The sequence below is a fragment of the Cornus florida genome, unplaced genomic scaffold (assembly GCF_030987335.1).
Source record: "Cornus florida cultivar Cherokee Brave unplaced genomic scaffold, ASM3098733v1 CherokeeBrave_3.0.0_Hap2_Chr05, whole genome shotgun sequence".
Classification (NCBI taxonomy): domain Eukaryota; kingdom Viridiplantae; phylum Streptophyta; class Magnoliopsida; order Cornales; family Cornaceae; genus Cornus; species Cornus florida.
This window is the reverse complement of record NW_026775575.1, coordinates 55975796-55998427: the sequence shown is the minus strand read 5'-3', so window position 1 is coordinate 55998427 and position 22632 is coordinate 55975796. Positions and strand designations below refer to the sequence as shown.

Below are 22632 nucleotides of genomic sequence, written 5' to 3'. Positions count from 1 at the left end.
CAAACAAGCTTTTTGAAAAGAAAGAAAAGAAGGCGTTTGTAGTGTTGCAAAAGGCAATACATCAAGAAATTTGGGAGTATTTTGGAGAGTCCAAAACTCCAAGTTGTGTTTGGAAGATGCTCGAGACCATCACTTCCAATCATAGAGGTGAATCACTACATATAAAGTATTGAGTACAATGCTTTGAGGATGATGAGTTTACAAAGATTGATTATGAAAGTCTTGAGGAGAAATTTGTGGAGAATGAAGAGGAATACCATGCAAATGAAGTTGAACGTTTTGAAGATTAAAAAATGAAAGGAAAACTTAAAATGGTAAATAAGGAAGAGGTAAAGAAATGTGTTGAAGAAGAGATTGAAAAAGTTAAGGAGACTGAAGTGAAAATAAAAGATTTAGAAGAAGAAAGTGCTAAAGAAGAGGCAAAAGTTTAAGTTGGTGAGTTAACATTTTCAGGTATGGTTACAAATTCCACCTTGAAAAAAGTTATATTTGACTTATTTGATGAAATTATTATTTCTTCATATTTATCAAATAATACTTATTTTGTGGAGAATGATGAACTTCTCTTCAAGAAAATTGCTCCAATTAATTATAAAATTAAAGTTAAAGGCGAGAAGAATTTTTCGAATTATTTTTTACAAGATGGTTTAGAGAATTTTGTAATTGACACAGGTTGGGTGAATATACAGTTATTTTTTTATTCCAAAAAAAGAAGCACATGAGAAGTTTAAGAGAGAGAAAAAGGATGGTGCACCCATGTGAAGAAAATAAATGTTGATCATAAGAGGGCATTATGCAGACATTTGAAGAAGTTTCGCAAGCCTTACACATCAATGAAAATGACCAAGAAGATTGAAGCTATTAAAGGAGGTGGAATTGAAGATCAACTATCGAACTTTTGATCAAGCCCCCAAGATTAATAAGAAGTTTATTTTCAAGTTACAAAATCAAGCTTAAAGGGAAGTGTTGAAAAATAAACTTGATATTTTTATATCTATGATGCATGTGAATTTAGTAAATTATCTTAGTGGGAATTAAGGTTGTGTAAAATCAAGAGTCATGAGAGTTACAACTAGTAATGGTCATTTTAGTGAATTAGTGGGAGTTATGTCTATTGAAGATTATGTTAGTAGGAGAAATGAGAGTTATCGGCATTTATATGTAATTCATAGACAGGTGTTCTCAATGTCTATATAATCATGTACTCTAGCAGTTTTAGTAGGATATAAGTGAAATAATATATTTCTTCCTCCATCTTTCTTCCAAATTATATAAAGTTGTATTTGTTTGCATGGCCCACCATTTTCAACAAAGTGACATCAGAGCAAAGTCAGAAAGTGATATTAGGACAAAAGACAACAAATATATATATATATATATATATATATATATATATATATAAAGGGCTATAAATGAGTTAAAAAATGGATCATATATATATATATATATATGACAGCATGGATGGAGATTGGATCACTGATCCGGGTCCCCCGGGATTCAAGGACATTTATCCATTTTTTAACTCATTTATAGCCCTTTTTTTTAATTCATTTCTGCGCTGGGATTCTTTAGTTTAGTAGATGCTTGATCGAATAAATCTTGTCTGTTGGGTCAACTTTGAGATTTGGAAGATATATATGCGCCCGAATTGCGAAACAAATCCAATGACTTGTAATCAGTAAATCCAAATTGGGGAAGGTGTTTATTGCTTCACTACGCAAAGCACCATGTACTTTATTATTAAGTAATAGTATTTTTTTTAACTGAGATATTGGATATACTATGCACTGAGATCTTGGACAGCTTAAACAATGTTCAAAAATAAGAAAACTCCATTATTTCCGTTAAATTTGGAATTGAAAATATTTGTTTGGATATTGATGCTGACAAATATTTTAACAAAAAATAAATAAAACAATATATAAACAGATTTTGTTGATCTTAATTAGGAAGTTGAGATGCATGTGGTAGCTTAAAGTTTAATCATATTATTGTTTTTTAATACTGGATCTACTTTTTATTTTCATTTATTTATCTTTTATGGCTAGTGATCCACTGTATACAAATTTAAAGATTTTTATTTTTCATTTATTTACTTTTGTGGTTAGTGGTCCCCGGCATACAAATTTAAAGAATCTTGACGTGGCTGAATCTGATGATTTTTTAACCGGACAATTACATACTCCCTCCCTTATATAATTTTGTCCATCTTGAAATTTCAATCTTGTTCCAAACTTATCACTAATATTATGCTTTAAAAGGCAGTTTTGAAATTTTAAAAAGAGATCGATATTGTATTGATGGAAAAAAGAAGAAGAAAATACATTGTTTTGTCAAAAAAAAGTTAGAATTGGACAATATTGGAACTGAGATAATAAATAGAGTAGTGATATGGTGTTGGACTAAGAGTCTGTTTGGAATTGCTGTTAAAATGTCAAAAGCACTTTTATTAGTAGAGCTGTCATAAAATTACTGTCAGTAAAACGCAGTTATGCGTTTGATGACACATTGTATAAAGCACATTTTATACTTGAAACAGTTTTAAATTTGTTTGGTAATAATGTTACATAAAATATTTTTATCATTACCATATTACCCTTGCACTAATAAACATGTGTTAATTTTTTAATATTAAATTAAATATTATAAAATTCCATTGAGTTCAATAATTTATGATGATCAACTTGTTTTGTTTTTTTTTTATTTATTTATTATTTTTTTAAAATATCACATATTTTGTTTATGATATACTATTTTTATTTAGTAGTAAAATATAAATAAGTTAAACATAATTTAATGATTATTAATTTGTATTTGATTTAGGATCTTCAAGTAATAAAATAAAATAAGCAAACTCATTCATATGCTATCTAAAAATGAAATTTAATTATATAACGTTTTGCAGAGTTCTAGAAGAACTAGAATATTTGTTTTCTATTTGTTTGTAACATGGACAAAATTGTATTTATATAAAATAGAAAGGGATTACATTGTCTAAAAAAAATTAGTTACCTAAAATGATAAACCTCAACCGGCACCGCAATTTTAAAGGTACAATTCCTAACTTCACTCGCGCTTTTTTGACATAACCTCTAACTTATAAGCGCTTTATTTTTTCACCAAACATATTCAATTGCAATTTTTTAAAATGAAAGTGCTTTTCAGTGGTAGAGAAGCAACCCCAAACACTCACTAAAAATGTCCGACTTCCATCCAAATCCTATGTGGCTATGCCACACTGGAGTTTGGACCCTTAGTTGAGAAAAAAAAATGTTGGCTATCTTTCTCAAATATATATATATATATATATATATGGACAATACTTGAGTCTTTTACTTAGAAGACAAACCTTATCCTCCCAGCTAAGGTGGACCAGTAATATTTAGACACTCATTTAAAATAAAAATAAAAAAATCTTTAAAGAACTTTAGAAGATGGGCATTACCCATGTAAGTCTCGAATTTTTCTGGATTTTTTTACTAATCTTTATTTTAATTATTTTTCGTGCCTCTTTTTGAATGCCACGCGGGCTTTGAAGGCCGTTTAGGTCATTTCTCGAGGTAAGAGTTTTAGAAATGCATTTTTTTAATTATTTAAAGTCATTTAGAAGCGACGGGTTATTTTTAAAAAATTTCGATAGTCAGGACGATTTTTGGGTTCGGAAATTTTTCCTAGTTTCCTCATTTTAAGTGAGGGGCATTATAGACTTTTCTCATACATATACATACACATGTATCTAGACATTGGGGAGATATTTATGGGACAAACATGTCATTGTGTTCGAAGAGGGAGGACATTATGGTAACTTTGCTTAAAGAGGAATCACCCAACTGTTGACAAGTGGCATCATTGAGATCACAAGTCAAAAATGAAGACATTCCCTACACCCCCCCCCCCCCTCCCTCCTCATTCAGCAGACCCTCCCTCTCTGTCTAAAATTCCTCTTTCTCTCTCTATATCTTTCTGTACAAACACACATAAACCTCCATGCTTCTAGCTTAGATTTAGAGGGGTTAGAGGGTGATTTTGATGATGCTATAGAAATGAAAGTGGAGGAGCATGGGGAGGCTATCATCTGAGATCACTATTGCTAGGACTTGGAGGGATTTCAAAATTCACTTCCATAAGCCCTTGTTTGGCTAGTTGATGTGTAGAATTTACACCACTCACAAATAGTATGAATCCTATGCAGGATATAGCTACTTAGAGGATGTTGAACCTCAGGGACTATGGTGGTTTATCAAGCTTTTAATTAATTACTATTTTATTTTAGGAGAAAGATTTGTTTGTTATGTGATATGATTCAATAACATGAACAAAAATTAAACTAAGTAAAGGATTGAGATCAAAAAAAGAAACTCTTAGGGATTGACTTTATCACGAACCTCATACTATGGTCAATTGTCCAACCTTGGGATTTCAATATTTTGTATAACTCGGAATTAAACTCAATAACATTTGTTTAATTCAATTTAAAGAAAGATAAATCATAAATTTCAGTTAATAATAACCTTTCTTCGGTTGGCACGAATTATCTACCTACCTACTTTTAACTAATGTTAAAGTATAATCCGTCTTCCCTAGGCATAGACTTTAAAAACATTCATTCACAAAATCGGTTTACGTACCATTACATGATCTCTATTCTTCTTGTCCGAGAAACCCTTAGCTAACAATCTCACACAATAAGAATAGGTTGAATATGGTTTTAGAAGAATTAAATTAAAGACAAGGTATTAATTTATCAAAAACCAATTTAATTAAATAAAATCCTAATTGTTTAGAAGATTTAAGTCAATTACTCAAAATCATGCAATCAATTATACACTAACAATTAAAATCCCAAAGTATAGAACAATCAAACTGTAGTAATCGGATTTGGGTTACATCAATGCCCTAAGAGAGGATTTAGCTACTCATGACGATGAAAGATATCATTTGTGTTGCTATGGATTCATCATCATGAACTGCACTTCTTTTCTGAGGATCTTCACCTTCAATGCTTCAGAGAAACTTTAGAAATCCTAAAAACTGCTAATTATTTCTAAGAGAGAAGAAAAATAAACTAGAGCAAAACGAGAGAGCTTTTCTGTGCCCTTGTGCATCTTTTTATAGAAGCAACTGACTTCTATCAATGATTGGATGAGCTTTAGGTCTTTTGGGGTCATTTGGGCCTGTCTAAGACTTATTAGGACTTAATTAATTAAAAAGTCCAATTGAAGGGAAAAGGCTCGAGCAGGAAATATTGTGCTCGAGCTTTTCTAGCTATGCTCGAGCTTTTTGGGAAAGGCTCGAGTAGGAATTCCTTACTTAGTCAAAATTCTTTTTCATCAACACTTAGAATATTTTTAGACTTCTTTTTTAGGGTGCCCGATCACCTTGGCTGGGGTATTTTGCATTATGTTCGAGCTTTTTGGATAATGCTTGAGCATTTTGCATTCTACTCGAGCTCTAGCAACTGGAACTTTCGAAACGTCTTTTCATCTTCCGAGAGAGTTTATGCTCGACCGCTTTGGAAAAGGCTCGAGCACGTTGAACTTCTACTCAAGCAGGAAAATCTCTGCTGGAGCATTTTTGTCTTAGTGTCTTTTCTTGCTTTAGTGAACTTTGTGCTTGAGTTAAGATATTTATCTTCGAGCTTTTGCACTTGAACTTCTCCAAAATCACCATTTTGACTCCATGCTTGCTTTAGATGATCGGGAACAACTCTATAAGCCCCGATATCAGTCTTTAAGTCTCCAGAATCCCGATTTTATCCTTTTGTTTGGGAAAGTACCTACAAAAGCAAGTAAACTAAAATCAATCTAAAATTAGATAAAAGTATCATTTAGGGTCGTAACACATGCACGTTTAATGACTCGAATATACAATATTCAGCACTCATCACTAGCACACTTTAAGGTAGGGATTCCTAATACGCTAAACTTTGCCTTTTATTGAACAAAGATACTTGAATCCTCTTGAATTCCTTCTTGCATAGAAATGTGAATTTAAAATGACTGTGTTAATTATGAAAGCATGCTAGTGTATGATGTAAGGATGTGTATATTTTCTTGCCAAAGATGTGTGGTGTAACTTGTCGCGAAGCTTGTGCAAAAGATAGCGGTGTTAGGCTATGGTCAACTACTACCTTTCACTAAAAATATAGTTAGGGCGAGTAGGGATCGTCCCAAGGGATTAGTGGATCATATTAGGTTGTGGAATTGAGATTAGGGTTAGTAGGTCGAGTGATCAAAAAATTGGTTGGTGGTTGAATTACACTAAGATGTAATTTAAACTAAAGTAAACAATTAAATGCAATAGGGAGAAAATAAGAGAGAAAGATCTTGGAGTTTAGAGATTACCACTAAGCATAGCTTTTCTACACTTCTTAATGAATGATTAATGAGTGGGAAAACATGTATTGCAACATAGTGTGTGTGTGTGTGGTTGTTTCAACAAGCATGGATGACAAATTAAGCATATATTGTCTAAGCAACATGGTGGCTAGCACAATATATCAAACTAAGCCATTAATCCTTTATTTAAGCTCACAATCTAAACACATCACAAGGTTAGAGATATATGCTACTTGCTTTCATAAGTATAGAACATCAAACAACAAGCATGGATTGTCCATCCATTTAACATCTAAACTACAACTACACTACAACTAAGATAATGACATGAAATTAAACTAATTAAACTAAGGGAGATGCACAATCCATCAAGAAATGAGTATAAACCATTAAATAAACCATAAGAGCATTCCATTAAGCACTATGTCTTAACAATCTCTAGATCTATAGCATTAATACACATAGACATGCATCAATAACACAAGAAATAAAGACAAACACATGAACTTCTAATCTAGCATACATAGACATATGGATAGAATGAAATGATCAATTGGAAGCATTAAACCACACAAATCATTGAATAAACAAGATTTATGCATATAAATATGTCAAAACATCTATCACAATACAAATCTCCTCAAAAATACATAAATCAAGATGTAGAAAGCATGCTTAGGGATAACTCTAGCCCCAAGAGGATGTCTAGCCACTCATGGATGGTGTCCTTCAACCCTCAAGGGTAACTCTATGGTAGAGACTGATCCTCTTCTTGGTTGATGGAAGAACTTCAAGCTTGTGTCTCTAGCCTCCTGTGATACCCCTCAGATCCGGGACACGGGTTGATCAGGCCCAGGCCCAAACCCGAGGGAAATATCAAACAATTAATATGTAATGCGAACACAGATGACAAAATGATTTTTAGAAACAAAGTTTAAGCTGAAAGAAACTAAAATAAAATTCTCAAAAAATAAAGATTAAACAATCCAACTCCAAAACCTCCAAGAGTACAACTCGGGAATCCATCTCCAATGGACCCCTAATAAAAACCAAATAGTATTGAATATAACTGATAGAACATTCCTTAAGTAAGCTATGAAGAGGAGTCCTATATCATCGGTAGAGTGAATAGAAACCTCTGCTCAGCACGAACACGTCTAAGTTTGGAACTGTCGTGTACCTGAAAAATAGAAGTGGGTCAGGCCCACGCACAAGTTCTAAACCACTACAATCCAAACAAAGGCCCGATACGCATGTACATCCTAAACAACTCAACAATAGCTAATAGTCCGTAAGTATATATATAATCATACTAAAGGACTCTCACTGGCCTACAGGCCGGTCTCAACCTAAATAGAGGTAACATGCTAAAACACACCTGAAGTGGGCATGTGTACCTAAACCTAGACAAGGTACACCTCCAACCATCATAGCCAGCTATGCATCCCTATGTATATACGCTCCCTAACCATCGATCCTGAGACTCAAGCCATATCGAGGTACCATAACAATATATATAAAATCCGTCTAGAATCCCTAGTAGTGCCGCTCAACTAGTCGTTGCCATGACACTACAATTAAATAGGACTTAACTTTTAGTTAATCTATTCCTAAATCCAGAGTAGGTAGGTTTTGGTATTTTGAACCCGAACCGTCCCTAGTACGCCACCGTCCCATACCGGTGCATACTCCAACCATCCAACAGTTGATAAAGCGTTGACAATATAAATTACAATATCAACTATTCCATACTAAGCATATTATAATATATTAACAAACATGCTTAAATAAAACCACCAATTGATAAAGCATTGACAATATAAGTATCAATATCAACTACTCTATACTAAGCATATTAGAGTACATTAAAAAACATGCTTAAATAAAACCACTAGTTGATAAAGCGTTGATGGTATAAGTATCAATATCAATTACTCCATTCTAAGCATATTAGAGTACATCAACAAACATGCTTAAATAAAACCACTACACAGCAGCCATTATTTGTCCACGCAAACAGTAACTATCCATACCAAAATGCTCCCAGTATCCATATAATGGACAAGGCCTAAATAGATTTTATATCACTTTATTCCATGGCTTGCAAAACAAACATAAGCAATTTATCTTACATTTAAATTACATGTCCAACAACTGATGCACTAACTACTAAAAATTTAGTCATCAATTAATCTTTAGTGAAGTGTAAATTCCCAACATGTTTTCCATACCACGATTATATAATTAGCAGTGGCCAAGCCCTCACAGAAATCTCCAACCTAAATAAGAATTTAAAATATCCAAATCCATTAAATTTGCGAGAGACAATAAATTCCATACTGTTTTAACGATTAATACTCCGTGTCCAATTCCACACCATTCTATCCTTTGAGACTTTAATCTCACTTTGGACATCCTCTAAAACATCCATTCCAGTATTTACTCTCCTCAGAAAACATAAGAGATCAACCACCATGAAGCTTTCTCACTAAAAATTGGAAAACAAGCAAACAGAACGTGAAAAATTTGAGGGAAGCAACATGGAGTAGGCTCCAAAATCTTGGAGCCGCCTCCGAGTGCCTTGGAGCCACCTCCAAAGGCCTTGGAGCTGCATCCAATCCAAAAGGAGCCGGCTCCTTCCGAGGGAGAGTCGGCTCTCTCCCTCTCTGCTTCGTCTTTTCGTCTTCCCTCTTCCTCAAACACCTTCTGCAACTACTCTGCCCTATGCTATGGTTTCCAGAAGTCTTAATCTCAATCCCAGTAGGTTCCCAGTCCATGTTTAAGTCTTTAATATAATCCACACATTAGTTTAAGCAGAGAATTAAACAAGCAAAAAATCACGTGTTAACAGTTTAAGCAAGCATGCAACCATACTGTTTTAATTCAAGTTCTAGCATAAACAGATAACGTTTTAGTAATATAATCAACCCTAGAATTATTTAGGAATGCAAAGAACATGAAGCCTAAGGGAGAGAGTAAGGATAGAACTTTCCTTACACTAACATTCGTCTATATTTTCCGGCGAATACTTTGTTAATTCTCAGTTTTCCTTCCCAACCTTCTTCAAACTTTCTGTATCTTACTATGGCGTAATATCATTCTAAAACCCTAGGCAGACATCTTAGATGAGTATTTATAGAACACACTAACCCTAGACTTAGTTAAACCCTAACGGATTACTCGGCCCATAACATAATCTAGGTGAAAATCATGTCGGCTACTTATGTGTATACTATATACGCAACCAACCCTACTGTAACATGAAGTTAGAAAACAATTACCTTTAATTAAATAATTTCATACTATTAAATCAATAATTAACACAATTACATAAAATAAAAATAATTAAATAAGTAAACAATTAAAGCAAAATAAAAATAATTAAGCAATTAAAGCAAAACAAAAAGCCAAATAATATACAATTAAATTAACCAATTAAACAATAAATAATTAAAAATACAATTAAATAATTAACCAAAATACCAGAACTTCCTCACTAAGAATATGAAAATTGTGTCTCTAGTGTATGTATCTAGTGTATCTCAAGAATAGCTCATATTCCTTATATAGGTAGGTTAAATGTCACCCCCAATGAGCTCGGCTCGTACACCAATATTCCTTCTAATGATTGGATATGAGACAACTTTTAATGAGTTGGAAATTAGATTTTCTCGGGCTTGAGGAAGTTCAATCGATCGAACTTGTGGTGAGATCGATCGAACAAGGCTGAGATCTATCGAATTTAAGCTAGATCGATCCTCTATGGCGGCGCTTTTTTGGATAAAGACAAATCTGAGATATTTTAAAGATATTTTTGGGAAAGAGACAAGTGTGGTAGGTAGGGTGGTACAACTAAATAAGATGGAATCTTTTCGATCGATCGGAAGAAAGTTGGATCGATCAAACTTTGTGGGATCTTTGGATAAGGACAAAAGAGCTTGGATCCATCTTGAAATGCTGAGATCGATGAACTTTCGATCGATCGAATATTTTCTGAGATCGATTGAACTTGCTGAATTTCAACCACTTGCTTCCTTTTGCTCACACTTTGCTTATTTCTTTGATTCATCTCAAGATTGTTTCAATTATGTTCTTATTTAGCTGAGTTAGCTTATTTTGGGGATAAGTATATGAAAATGAAAATAATACAAAATCAATCTAAAGCGGGAAAATAAGATAGATAAAGGTTCTACAATACCTAAGCTTAAGGGGTTTAAATGTGCACTTTTCAGTGCTCATCACACCCCCAAACTTAAATATTGCTAATCCTTAGCAATGAACTAGAAAGTAAAGGAATGAAATGAATAACTATACAACTATGAACTAGAAAGCAATAAATAGATAACGCCACTTTCGTAGGGAACACGATTACATTTATGATATGAAACAAGCCTTTTAAACCCCTAGGTTACCCCTATTGGACAAATGAAGTCTCGTGAGGGTTTCCAGAAATGATACCCACAAACATTAAGCTCATTCTTTCAAAAGAGATACCAATATTGCAAACAAGCATCGGGAGAAGACTACCTCAAGTATGCAATTGTTTAAACATTTCCAAGCAATTTCCCAAAATTTCAACATCAAGCAAGCAAATATGGTCCTTCACGTATCAAAAAAATGATTATGCAAATCAAAACAACTCTAGAATCCTTTTTGAGTGGACCGACATCAAATATGTTGCTATCTAAGCTAACTAAAGAAATGATCACATCCTTACCCTCAAACTAACACACAAATCTAGTACCGATCATTAAGACAAAAAGTGAACATTTTATTAAAGCTTTATTGTTCTAGGTGTGCTTATTCTTTTCACTCGATTTTTTATTTTTTTATTTATTTATTTTTTTAGGATCAAAGATGGAAGCTTGGTGCAATGTGTTGATCTATTAAGCTTTCTAGTGATCCATGAGGTCGAGCGTTAGGTCAATGACTCCCAAACCAGACGGCTTTAGGGCATTAGGCGTTCAAACACCCTTAAGGACTTACAAGCTTAAATCAACTAGGCTACAAATCAAGACAACCTCCATCTAATCATTTCCCACTTCTCACCTTTTGGGAGAAGTCCTCACTTTTTTATTACTTTTACAACTTCTTCTTTTTTTTTTTTTTTTTTTTTTTTTTTTTTTTTTTTTTTTTTTTTTTCAACATTCAATTATTAACCTAGAGTTTGGGCCCTTCACCTTTCGACGTGAGAAGTTCAGTGCTTGATGAGGCTAGAATCCCGGCTACTTAGTGAAAAAGGGTTGTTATTAACCTTTATCAAAATGAAAGCTTTCAATGCACTACTAGTCCAATTGGGATATAACCAATTCAATAATCAACAAAACATGTACCCTACAAATGAATGCTAGTGTGTGCCTGTGCTAATGTAGAATTCTAGAGTGAATCTCAAAACAATCACAAAATCAGGATGATGTGGACCACAAGTGCAAGCAAGATATCAATTTTTCAAAAAATTGACTCGTAAATGGCATCCACAAGGCATACAAGGAGTATTGGACTCTCAAGTCAAGCAATTTTTAAATTTTAAGCAATATAGTTCTCAAAAGATCAAAATCATAACTAATCATGGATCAATCATAGAAAATTCCTCAAATACACAAGTCATGCTCAAAATTTTGAATTGAAGCAAATACTGTAATTAACACCACTACCCCCTCCCCCCCAAAAAATTAAATGGCACAATGTCCTCAATGTGTAAAGAGAACAAAATAAAGAGTATACCAGTGCAGCTAAGCAAAGAATGACCAGGACACAAGTATCCAAAATAGGTGGCATAGCCCCCCCAAACTTGAAATTAACTATGGTCTTGAAAAGATGGCACTGGATAAAAGTTCATTAGACAACAAAGGGGATAATAACAACGCACAGTGGACATGCAAGTATAAATGGGATAAGAAATTGAAGTAAGGAGAGAGTAAAAAGCGTGGTCCTGAAAAATCGGGCAGTACTCTCTCTCACTGAAGTCACTGGGATGCACCTGATGGAGTCAAGCACAGACAGATATATCAATACACATATATGACATCCATAAACAAAGTATGCATAAAAGAGAAATAAAGAATAGTACAGTACATCCAGTGTCTAGGCCAACAGACTGGCCGCAAACATATAATAGTATAAAAAATATGACAGATATCGCAGATATATAATAAGAGAAGAAGATATGGAAATATCAAGTGGAGGAGGTAAGAAGAGCAGGGCGTGCTCCGCGGATGTCTCTGAATAGATCACGTAATGCAGCTATGGCATCCGTGTGAAGTGAAGCAATATCAGCCCGAATGGAAACCATGCCATCCTCTAGAGTCTGAAGACGCTTTCCGAAACTGGGTATCTGAAATGGAGCCTCAGGTGTTGCTGGAGCAAGAGAATGATGATCCTGAGCCTGCTCTTCATCATGAACGGGCCACCCAACCGGAGAATGATGCTCTGGGTCCTCTGCGGGCTGCTCCAAGTCAATATCCATGTGCATGGCAGCCGGATCGATTGGTACATCGTCTGCCGCCTGCTCCGTTGCTGCTGCTGCCTGCTCCAACTCCTCTCTCTCTAGCTCCTCAGCTGCCTCTACAGCATCATCCTGTAGACTCTTGATAAGAGCCTTGTAGCTCTTATAGCACCGAATCGAAGAACCACAAGTCGTCTGGCAGATAAGTCCGAGTGGCAAAAATCTCACCACCTACATAATGACCTGTGAGTGCAACGGCCATGTCTGCATATGAGGGCCGCCATAGAGTAAGATAGGTATCCGGGAGATTGGGAGGGCAGACGTGTGGATAACGGCAAGATTTGGAAAGAGTGTCCACCATGATACTGATAGGGTAGCCGTCAATGGTAGTTCGTAGCTCCACCAGGTGACTCGAGGCAGGTCGGAGGTTTTGGAAGAACATCCGGACCAACCTCGGGTACACTGGGTATGTAACAGGGGCTAGTATGGTTGAGATGCCCTTCCGGTCTATATCATCATATGCTGCTCTGGTAAGAACAGACCAGGAGAAGTAGTCTATGTCAAAGACCGACTCATGCGCCACTCGAAGGCGTGAGTATCTCGGCAATGGCCAGTCTAAGTCCTGGGCTGGCTGAGCTGGTGGTGGTGATGAAGATGGTATGTGCTCAGCCTCAACACCAGCCTGTAAAGAAGATGCCTCAGCTGAAGACTATAGTCTATTGTCAGTGGATGGAGACTGAGGTGGAGTAAGCTCTGCTGGGTCGGGCTCAGAAATGGGGTCCTGGACGTGAGATGGACTTGCCTCATCGTCCAATCTCCGCCTAGCCTTGTGGTGATAATTTCCATGAGCAATAGTCTTAACCCTAGCCATGGCCTGCAAAATAATAGGAAAACTTGCAAAAAGGAAGTCAGTGTCGGTATAAAGAATTAAAGCACAGTTTATAGAATCATATATGTCAAATAAGATAGACAAAACAAATAAGGATCATGAATCTATACAAGTGACAAGGAATAAGTGACATGATGTGAAGCAAGCTAGATAGTATAAGTATGGAATGCATCCAATGTGGAAAACACATGCATTGGGCATGTATAAGATAGCATGAAACACAAGAGATGGTGTGTGAAATGTGTGATGCATATCTGTGAAGTTCGATCGATCACAAAAAATGTGAGATCGATACAAGTTCGATCAATCATGAATAAGTGAGATTGATCTGTTATAGATCGATCTGAGAAAAAGTTCGATCGATCGAACTGTGAGGTGAAATTCGAAAAGTCACAGATCTGTGACGTGGATGGCACGGGGGCCTTATAAACAAGCTTGTGGGCCCCTCTACACAACAAATCAACAAATTTGGTCACTTTCCTTGGCCCATGACCCCCAAAATCAAAATTAAAACCAAAAAAATATAAAACCTATATATACATATATATACACATATATACATTGCTTCAAAGCTTCATCAATGGCAAGATTCATCATCAAGACATCATAGATCTATCATATAAAGCATGGATTCATGAAGAATAAGCTTGAATCAAAAGAGGGAGCTCGGATCTTACCCAAAACCGAGAGATGAGATGAGAGGGAGATGAAATCTGAGATCCGAGATGAAGTGGAGAGATTCGAGATGAGGTGGACTCGCCGGAGGGTTCGCTGGAGGTGAGGAAGTGAGTTGCAGCGACGAGGGATGAAGATGGGGGTGTTAGATCGATCTGTGGTATCGATCTAAAAACCCTAGGTTTGATTTTTAAAAACATTCTTTTACCAGTTCGATCGATCGAACTGAAATCTCAGATCGATCGAACTATGATCGATCTCTCCTCACTAAAAGACAAAATTGTTTTGAAGCTTTTTTTTTTTTTTTTTGAAAATCAAAAATTTAAAAATGAAAAATATTTTTTTGGATTTTTGAAAAATAAAATAAAAATAAACAAAAATAAAATAAAATAAAATATTTTTTTGGAATATAAAATAAATTATTTATTTATTATTTTATTATATTTAAAGAATCGATCTCAGATGAACTCCGATCGATTAAAGATGTAAAAACTTGCAGACATGTTTGATCGATGGGACAGAGAGCTGAAATATGCAGGTTGGATGCAAGTTCAAAAATTTTCTACGTGTTGGGACTGCAGATCGATCCAAGATGAAGTTGGATCGATCGAAGAACTAAAGATCGATCTAGGAACAAGTTCAATCGATGGGACAGAGAGCTAAAATATGCAGGTTGCTGTAGGTATGGAGTTCGATTGATCAAACCTCCTTGGAGATCGATCGAACTTACGCAAAATGCTAATTTCCAACATGAAAGTGCATGCAATCCTAATCACAGTTCCTAGCAATGTATATAAACCTAAACCAAATATCTAGACTCTGCAAGAAATGAAATTTAAAATAGAAATGAGGGAGGAATAGGGTTATGACACCCTACGAAATGTACTAGTCTTTAATGTCTCTAGCAAGACGTTGGGCTCTTTTAGCCCGGTTCAAACATCTTATAGTGCATCCCCTCTTTGATGGGGTGATAAGTGCTTTGAACTCCACCCAACAAATGGTTCCCTAGAGAACTTGTTGGATTAGGCTTAAAAATTTTTTTGGTCCATGGTCACAATGATCTTTGGGCTTCCATGCCCTTTCAAAACAAGATTTTGAAACAACTTTCTTGGAATTCAGGGTTGAAGATGAACTTTTTGGAATTTTGGTTTCACACAAAGACTCTATTCCTTCACATTCAAGGTCATGATATTTCTCTACAACATTCACTTCTTCATGTTTGTCAAATGAATTGAGGGTCGGATTGAAGATAGTCAACTTCACCTTCATGTGGCCAAATGAGATCTTCATTATCCCCGTCCTACAATTAATGTTGGTATTCGTGGTTGCCAAGAAATGACGGCCAAGGATAATGAGAATTTGGCTCTTAGGATTTGGGACGGGTTCCGTGTCAATGACAATGAAATCAACGGGGAAGAAGAATTTATCAATCTTAATCAATACGTCCTTAATGATACCCCTAGGCTTTTTGATGGATCGGTCGACAAGTTGCAAAACCACCGACGTCGGTTTCAAGTCTCCTAAGCCTAATTTGACATATACCGAGTATAGAAGAAGGTTAACACTTGCTCCTAAGTCAAGAAAAGCCCGATTAATGATATGATCTCCAATGATGCATGAAGTGGTAGGTGAACGGGTGTCCTTAAACTTTGGAAGAGTGTTATGCTGCAAAATTGAGCTTACTTGCTCGGTTATGTGACGGCCCAAGTTTTTCAACCCGATGCGTCAGTAATGAACCGAAAGATGACCCGATAACGGATCTGAAATGCTGAAGCAAAAGACAAACAACGGTCTCTAGAGATACAACATGGCTCTAAGACACCATTATGACCCTCAACGAGGTCATGGAACCCAAAGGAATCAAATGCGGAAACAACGTTTCAAAAACGAACAAGAATGAACCTAGGGGCAATATTGTAATTTTTAGCTTAAAAGTGGGTGCCACCGAGTACACCATTGGAAAGACAACAAAAAATTAATGAATTTAGACTCAAGAATCACTTGATTCGGAGTCCGGATGAAGAAGATATGGCTAACGGAAGAAGAAGCAAAACGGTCAAAAAGGTGACAACCAAGAACATCTAACCGGTTAGGAGACCTTCCTAACCGGTTAGGAGGCCAAAAATCTCGACCAAAACACTGCCCATTCACATGTAACCGGTTACCAAACTCCTCGTAACTGTTTACATGTGAAGAGGGCAGTAAGGTGCAACCCAAAAACCTGGCAACGGGGATTTTTCCGGGAAAAATGGAAATTTGAGGGCCAAGATGACATTTTCTGGAAAAACTCAAAGAATAAACCCCCCTCAAAATTGAGTTTTCTACATTAATTTTAAGAAAAATTGAAAAATAAGCATTGTGAAATGCCCAAAATGCCCTCTCAAGAAAACTAGTCCAGAGGGTCCAAAAAGCTGCTAAATGGAAAAACAGAAGCTGAACTTTGGGATCGATTTCCAATGCCAAGACGACATTTTATGGAAAAATATGAAGAAGAAACCCCCCCTAAAATCACATTTTCTAAGTGACTATGTGAAGAACGGAATTTATTTTCCAAAAGAAATTCCCAATATACCCTTAAGTCAGAATATGCAACAAAAGTGAAAAATGAGTCCGTAGGAGGCTCATTTCATCAAAGAGGAAGCTTTGTCCAGAAACGACCATGTACGCAAACGTAACTTACCTAGTAAGATGTGCTACAATGGTCCATAGCCCAAAAATATGGCTGATACAAAATATGACCCCCCAACGGCTAAAATGCCAAAAATGTAATTTGGAATGAAATCTTGAAATTCAAAACTATGAAATGACTACAAAATACCGTTTGGCCTTTGGCCACACCTCATACATGTTAAATGAATTCTAGATAATGAATTTCATACACAATACACGCTCCGGTGCAAAATAGCGTACTAAAACGCATGAATTTCATATAATCTCATTAAAGGCAAAAATCAACATCCATGATATAAATGTGATTCTAAAAGAAGTTTGGCCTTGTCCTCATGTCATATACATAAAATGAGAATCAAAAGTGTGCTTAGGCACACATTTCAAGTTTCAAATCAAATATACACATTTGACAATTAAGACTACAATTGGCATTCCGAGCCAACCTTCACAAAAATGGAAGTCTTCAAGTCCACAAGTCATCCAAGCATATGGAAGTCTCAACTTTAATTCTTGTACTTGAAATATGCCCCAATATCGTAAGGGTGAGTAACATAAAGCTACTCCTGAGAAATGAGCATGCATCGACCTACGTTTTACAAGTTTGCATGATTTAATTATTGTGGTTCATTTCACCTAACGTCTATGTCAAAGGTGAGACTCAAGGAGCATCCTAACTACTTAAGATCATTTCTAGCATCAATCACCTCATTCATGCAATTTTAACAACATAGGGCCATGTTTACACGAAGCAACAACATATAGATTCTCAAGGTTATCAACTTGAAGTCTAAAATGTAACATTAACTAAATATAACAATTTAGCATAATTAGAATATCTAATACCACACATCAAGACATAGATTCTCTAGGTTATCAACTAGAAATCTAAAAGTGTGAAATCAACTAAATATATCAATTTAGTATAGATGTACTTAACAACATCAAAATCGTCAATAACCAAAACCACAAGTCAATAAGGTAAACATGATTGTCAACTTAGAATTGAATGCGAAAGCAAATAGTGGAAGACTTGGACATCACGCTCGGAATTCTACCGAGACCTCAATGGTTATTCCGGGTACTAACCTGCAGGGAAGACCACCCTAAGTGCGTACTATCTCAATGACTTAGAGGACTCACGTTCCCGTACTAGAGCCAAACCCTAGCCATCTCAACTCAATAATGTTCTAATATTCCAAAATAAGCCAAATAAGTTCATAACTTATACATATTACTACTACATAGTAACAAGTTAGCAATATAACTCTCAATTGTGCATAATAAGCATTTCATATCCATAATGCTACGAAATCACAAGCCAACAATATATTCATACAGAAACATACTCTCATGAATATAAATTTAACAACAATGCCCTTCAATGCATATAACACAATCAAGTGATACTTCACAAGTCTAAATCCATGATCTTAAAATAGAAGCACCTTCTAAAACATGATTAAATCCATGGATAAACAAGATAGAACCTAATTACATTAAAATAATTAAACTCTTTAGATTTCAAACCATTTCCAATTGGCCCCAATTTAATATATGCTAATAGACATATCATGGTCATTACATATATTCCCACAAAAGCTTAATTAATCCCATGAAACCACCAAAATAGATTTTAATTAGTTCTCTTAATTAAAGTTTCTAGATTTCCAAACTCCACTAAATGCTCTCAAATTAAAGTATATTAACAAACATGCCAAAACTTAATTTAGAAGCATAATACAACTCAATTTCATGCAAGGTGCGGCCATGAATATTTAATTAATCCAAATTTAATATATGTTAACCAACATATTAAAATAAGATTTTCTACCATGCCACAATTCAAATCAAAGTTACACATCATCATAAATTTTAAATCTTATACAAAGAAATAAAAATTACTAACTTTCTAAATTTGATACAAGGCACATATATAAGTTGTATAATCATGCTAAATACTCAATACAATACACACAAAAGCCTAAAACATCCCTTACCTCCATTTGAGATGAAATCTCAAATTCCCACAAAAATAAATCGGCTCCGAATCCGACGAAACTCCTAGGTTTTGTCGGGGACAACACCACGAACATGAATCCCAAGGAAGCCCCATAAAAAACACAACTTGACTTCAAACCCGAACTCAAGAAATGGCCAAAACGAGATTCCAATTGGTTGGAATCGAAGGCCTCGCCGAGGGAAACAATAAACACTAAGGCATTAAGGTATTTCGTTGAAGGGAAGAAGCTCAAAAGAAGAGAGAGAAGATGGAAGCCATAGCTACCTCTAGATCCGGCCAAGAGAGAGAGCAAAAATATGATTTTTCGCTTAAAGGCCCCCTATTTATAGAAAAACTCAAAAAGTGTCCCGAACGGGGCCCCGTCGGATCCGGAAAAGTGAAATCTGAGCAGACGCACTCAAACGGCAAAACTCTATGAATGAAAAAGATTTCAAATGAGAAAATATGAACAACGGAAGAAATGACGTCGAAAACCGAGTCTCGAGTAGAGAGTTATACCCAAAACAAGTTTGGCGCAAATTGGGGCCAAAAACCCTGAAACTGGAAAACATCATCCAGGAGGAAATTCTAAGAGTCCACGACTTGATGAAATGTGAAAATAAATCCCATATGAGGATCCAGGCTCAAAATGAGGCATTGAGCAATAAATTTCATTAATTGCACAATGACCCCTCCAAAAAGTGAAAACTGCGAAACTACCCCAAAATGAAAATATCTTCCAAAAGATATTTTCTTAGATACCCCTAAAATAAAATATCTTCAAAAGATATTTATGAAAAATACCCCAAGAAAAGAAAAAGTTTCCAAGGAAACTTTGCATTTATGTCCCTATGGACACCGGGAGCAACCAGAGTACTTTCTCACGAAAGTAAAGATACGTATCTCATAGAAATAATTGGGAATAAAGATATATGAAATCAGAAACCAACTCCAAACACAAGAAGTATGGTTACGCAAACAGAGTGACAAATGAGGAAAAGACGGAATAGGAAAAAAGACAAAAAGTGAATAGTGTCGAAAAATGAAAAATGTGGGAATGACTCGGTCCTCAAAGGAAGTTATCAATCCACAGAAAAGAGTCTCAGAAATCACTCCAGAGCACTCGAGATGACACTAATTGACAAGAAACCAAACTCAGAAGGGAAAAGACAACGAAAAAAATTTATCCGAAAAATCCGGGTCATTACAGGTTAAGACCACCTTCCTAGGTGCTTGGCTTCTGTTCTTCCTCTTTTGGGTGCATAAGTCTTTCAAAAACTTGGCATAAGCCGAAATTTGCTTGATTGCATCCAAAAGTAGAAGATTGACTTTCACTTGCCTAAACACATCCATAATTTCATTTGTTTTGGCCTTTTGCTTATCAATTGAAATGGATCCTTTTAAGGCATCCAGAAATGGAGCTCTTGGCTCAAAAACCTTTTCAGAAATTGTCTTTGAAGTCTCTTCAACACAAGAAGTTTTGAAATCATTTTGCAAATTTTTCTTTTCAAAATCACTTTTCAAGATATTCTCATTTGAAAGATCATGTATATGCAATGAAGGAGGAATAGGATGAGAAACGGGATGGGTGTCAACTTGTGGTTGCACCGGTTCACTCTCTTCATTGGACATACCTACTTGGTTGTCCACAATCTTCCTACTTCTCAAGGTTGTCACCACATTGACATGTTCTATTGTGTGACCTTCTGACAAGGAATGAGTCTCAACAACACATTGTTACTTTTGTGGGGCATTCAAATGCATTTTCCCTTTCTCTCTAGCATTTAAAATACTAGCTATTTGCCATACTTGGGTTTCTAGCTTAGCAATGGATTAAGAATGAGAATGAAGGAATTGAGTGTTCGCCTCTAGAGTGCCTAGAGCGGTCAAAACTTTCTCTTCAAAAGCGGGACTCCTATCATTTCCTTGAGAATATGATGGTTGATTAGGAAAATGAGAATTAGAAAATTGATTTCCTTGTGATTGAAATGATGATCTAAAACCTTGGAAACCTTGGTTTTGCATTGGAGGTAGAATATACTTCCCTTGGAAACCACCTTGGGGAGGATTTGAGCCTTCCCCTTGGTTTCTCGAAGAGAAATTCGGGTGATTCCTCCAACTAGGATTATAATGATTGCCATAAGGATTGTTCCCTTGATTAACAAAAGTTGCATTGACTTGTTCATGATGCTCACTTTGAACATGTCCATGAGGACAATTGGAAGTAGAATGTAAAGCACTTGAACAAGTCATACATGTTCATTGGATGCATAATGAGAATGGTTGGGGATGGAAGATACTTGATTTGCCGAGTTTTGGTAGATCAAGAATTGATCAAACCTTTGAGATAAGGATTTCATCTCGGTGGCTATTTTATTGGAATGGTCAATTTGATGTAAGCCAACACTCTTCCTTCCACTTGAATTCCTACCATTCTTAGAAGATAAAGTTCAATGCAAAGAATTTTCACTCATGCTCTCATAAAGACGCCACACGTCATCCTCATGCCTATCAATGTAAGAGCCACCCATGGAAGCATCAACCATGCCCTTATAATTGTCAGATAAGCTCTCAAAGAAATATTGAACTAATTGCCATTTAGGCATGTCATGATGTGGACACTTCCTAAGCAATTCATTGAATCTTTCCCATGCCTCATAGAACGTTTCCCCATCCCCGTGTGAATACTCTCGAATTGAGGTTCTCATGGCATTGGTCTTAGAAACTGGATAGTACTTCCTTAAGAACTCTTGTTGCATTTCTGCCTAAGAAGTTATTGAAAAAGGCCTAAGATTGTTAAACCAATATTTTGCCTTGTCTTTAAGGATGAATGGAAAAAGTTTAAGCCTTAAGACCTCTTCCGGCATGTCTGTGTATCTCACGGTGGAACATACTTCAAGAAACTCATCCAAATGCTTGTAAGGTTCTTCACTTGAAAGTCCATGATAGTTAGGAAGCATTTGAATGGTTTGTGGTTTGATCTCATAGTGGTGTGCTTTAAATGGTGGCAATTGAATGCATGGGGGTGCATTGTAGTCATTAGGCACATAGTGATCTCTTAAAGCAAGGGGAGGATTAGCAATTGGAGGTGCAACATGGGCACCTTGATTTCCTTAAATGATGGGAGGTTGTGGAGCATAGATTGGCCTTGGCATTCCCAACAGAACTTAGCCTTCTTATTGTGGTGGGTGAATGAATGGCCTTGGCATGCCTAATGGTACTTGCATGTTATTATGATGCATATTGGGGTGGAGGATACCTTGTTGGTCTATGTGACCAAGGTCCTCCATATGGTCTTCATTATGTCCTTCCATTGACGAAATGGATTGACTAGAACTTCCTCTTCCCCTAGGGTTTCGAACAACAGATTCAAGATGAAAATTAAGAGGGACAAGAGTAGGTTTCAATGATCTACGACCATACATGCACAACAAAATAAAACAAGCAATAAGTAATGAACAATCACTTCACTTTCGTAATAAATCAACAATCAACAAACTTCCTCCACATACAATGATCCCATACTCCCATGCTATCAATAATATGTAAAGAAAAGTAAATTGCCTCCACGCGGGCTCACGATTTATCTAAGAATTGAAATACAAGCCTCCACGCG

General features: G+C 35.8%; 1 pseudogene; it reads left to right on the top strand.

Annotated features, from left to right (window-relative positions):
* The first annotated feature begins 21620 nt into the window (after nt 1–21620).
* Nucleotides 21621–21719, top strand: LOC132310771 (small nucleolar RNA R71; annotated as a pseudogene).
* The last annotated feature ends 913 nt before the right edge of the window (nt 21720–22632 follow it).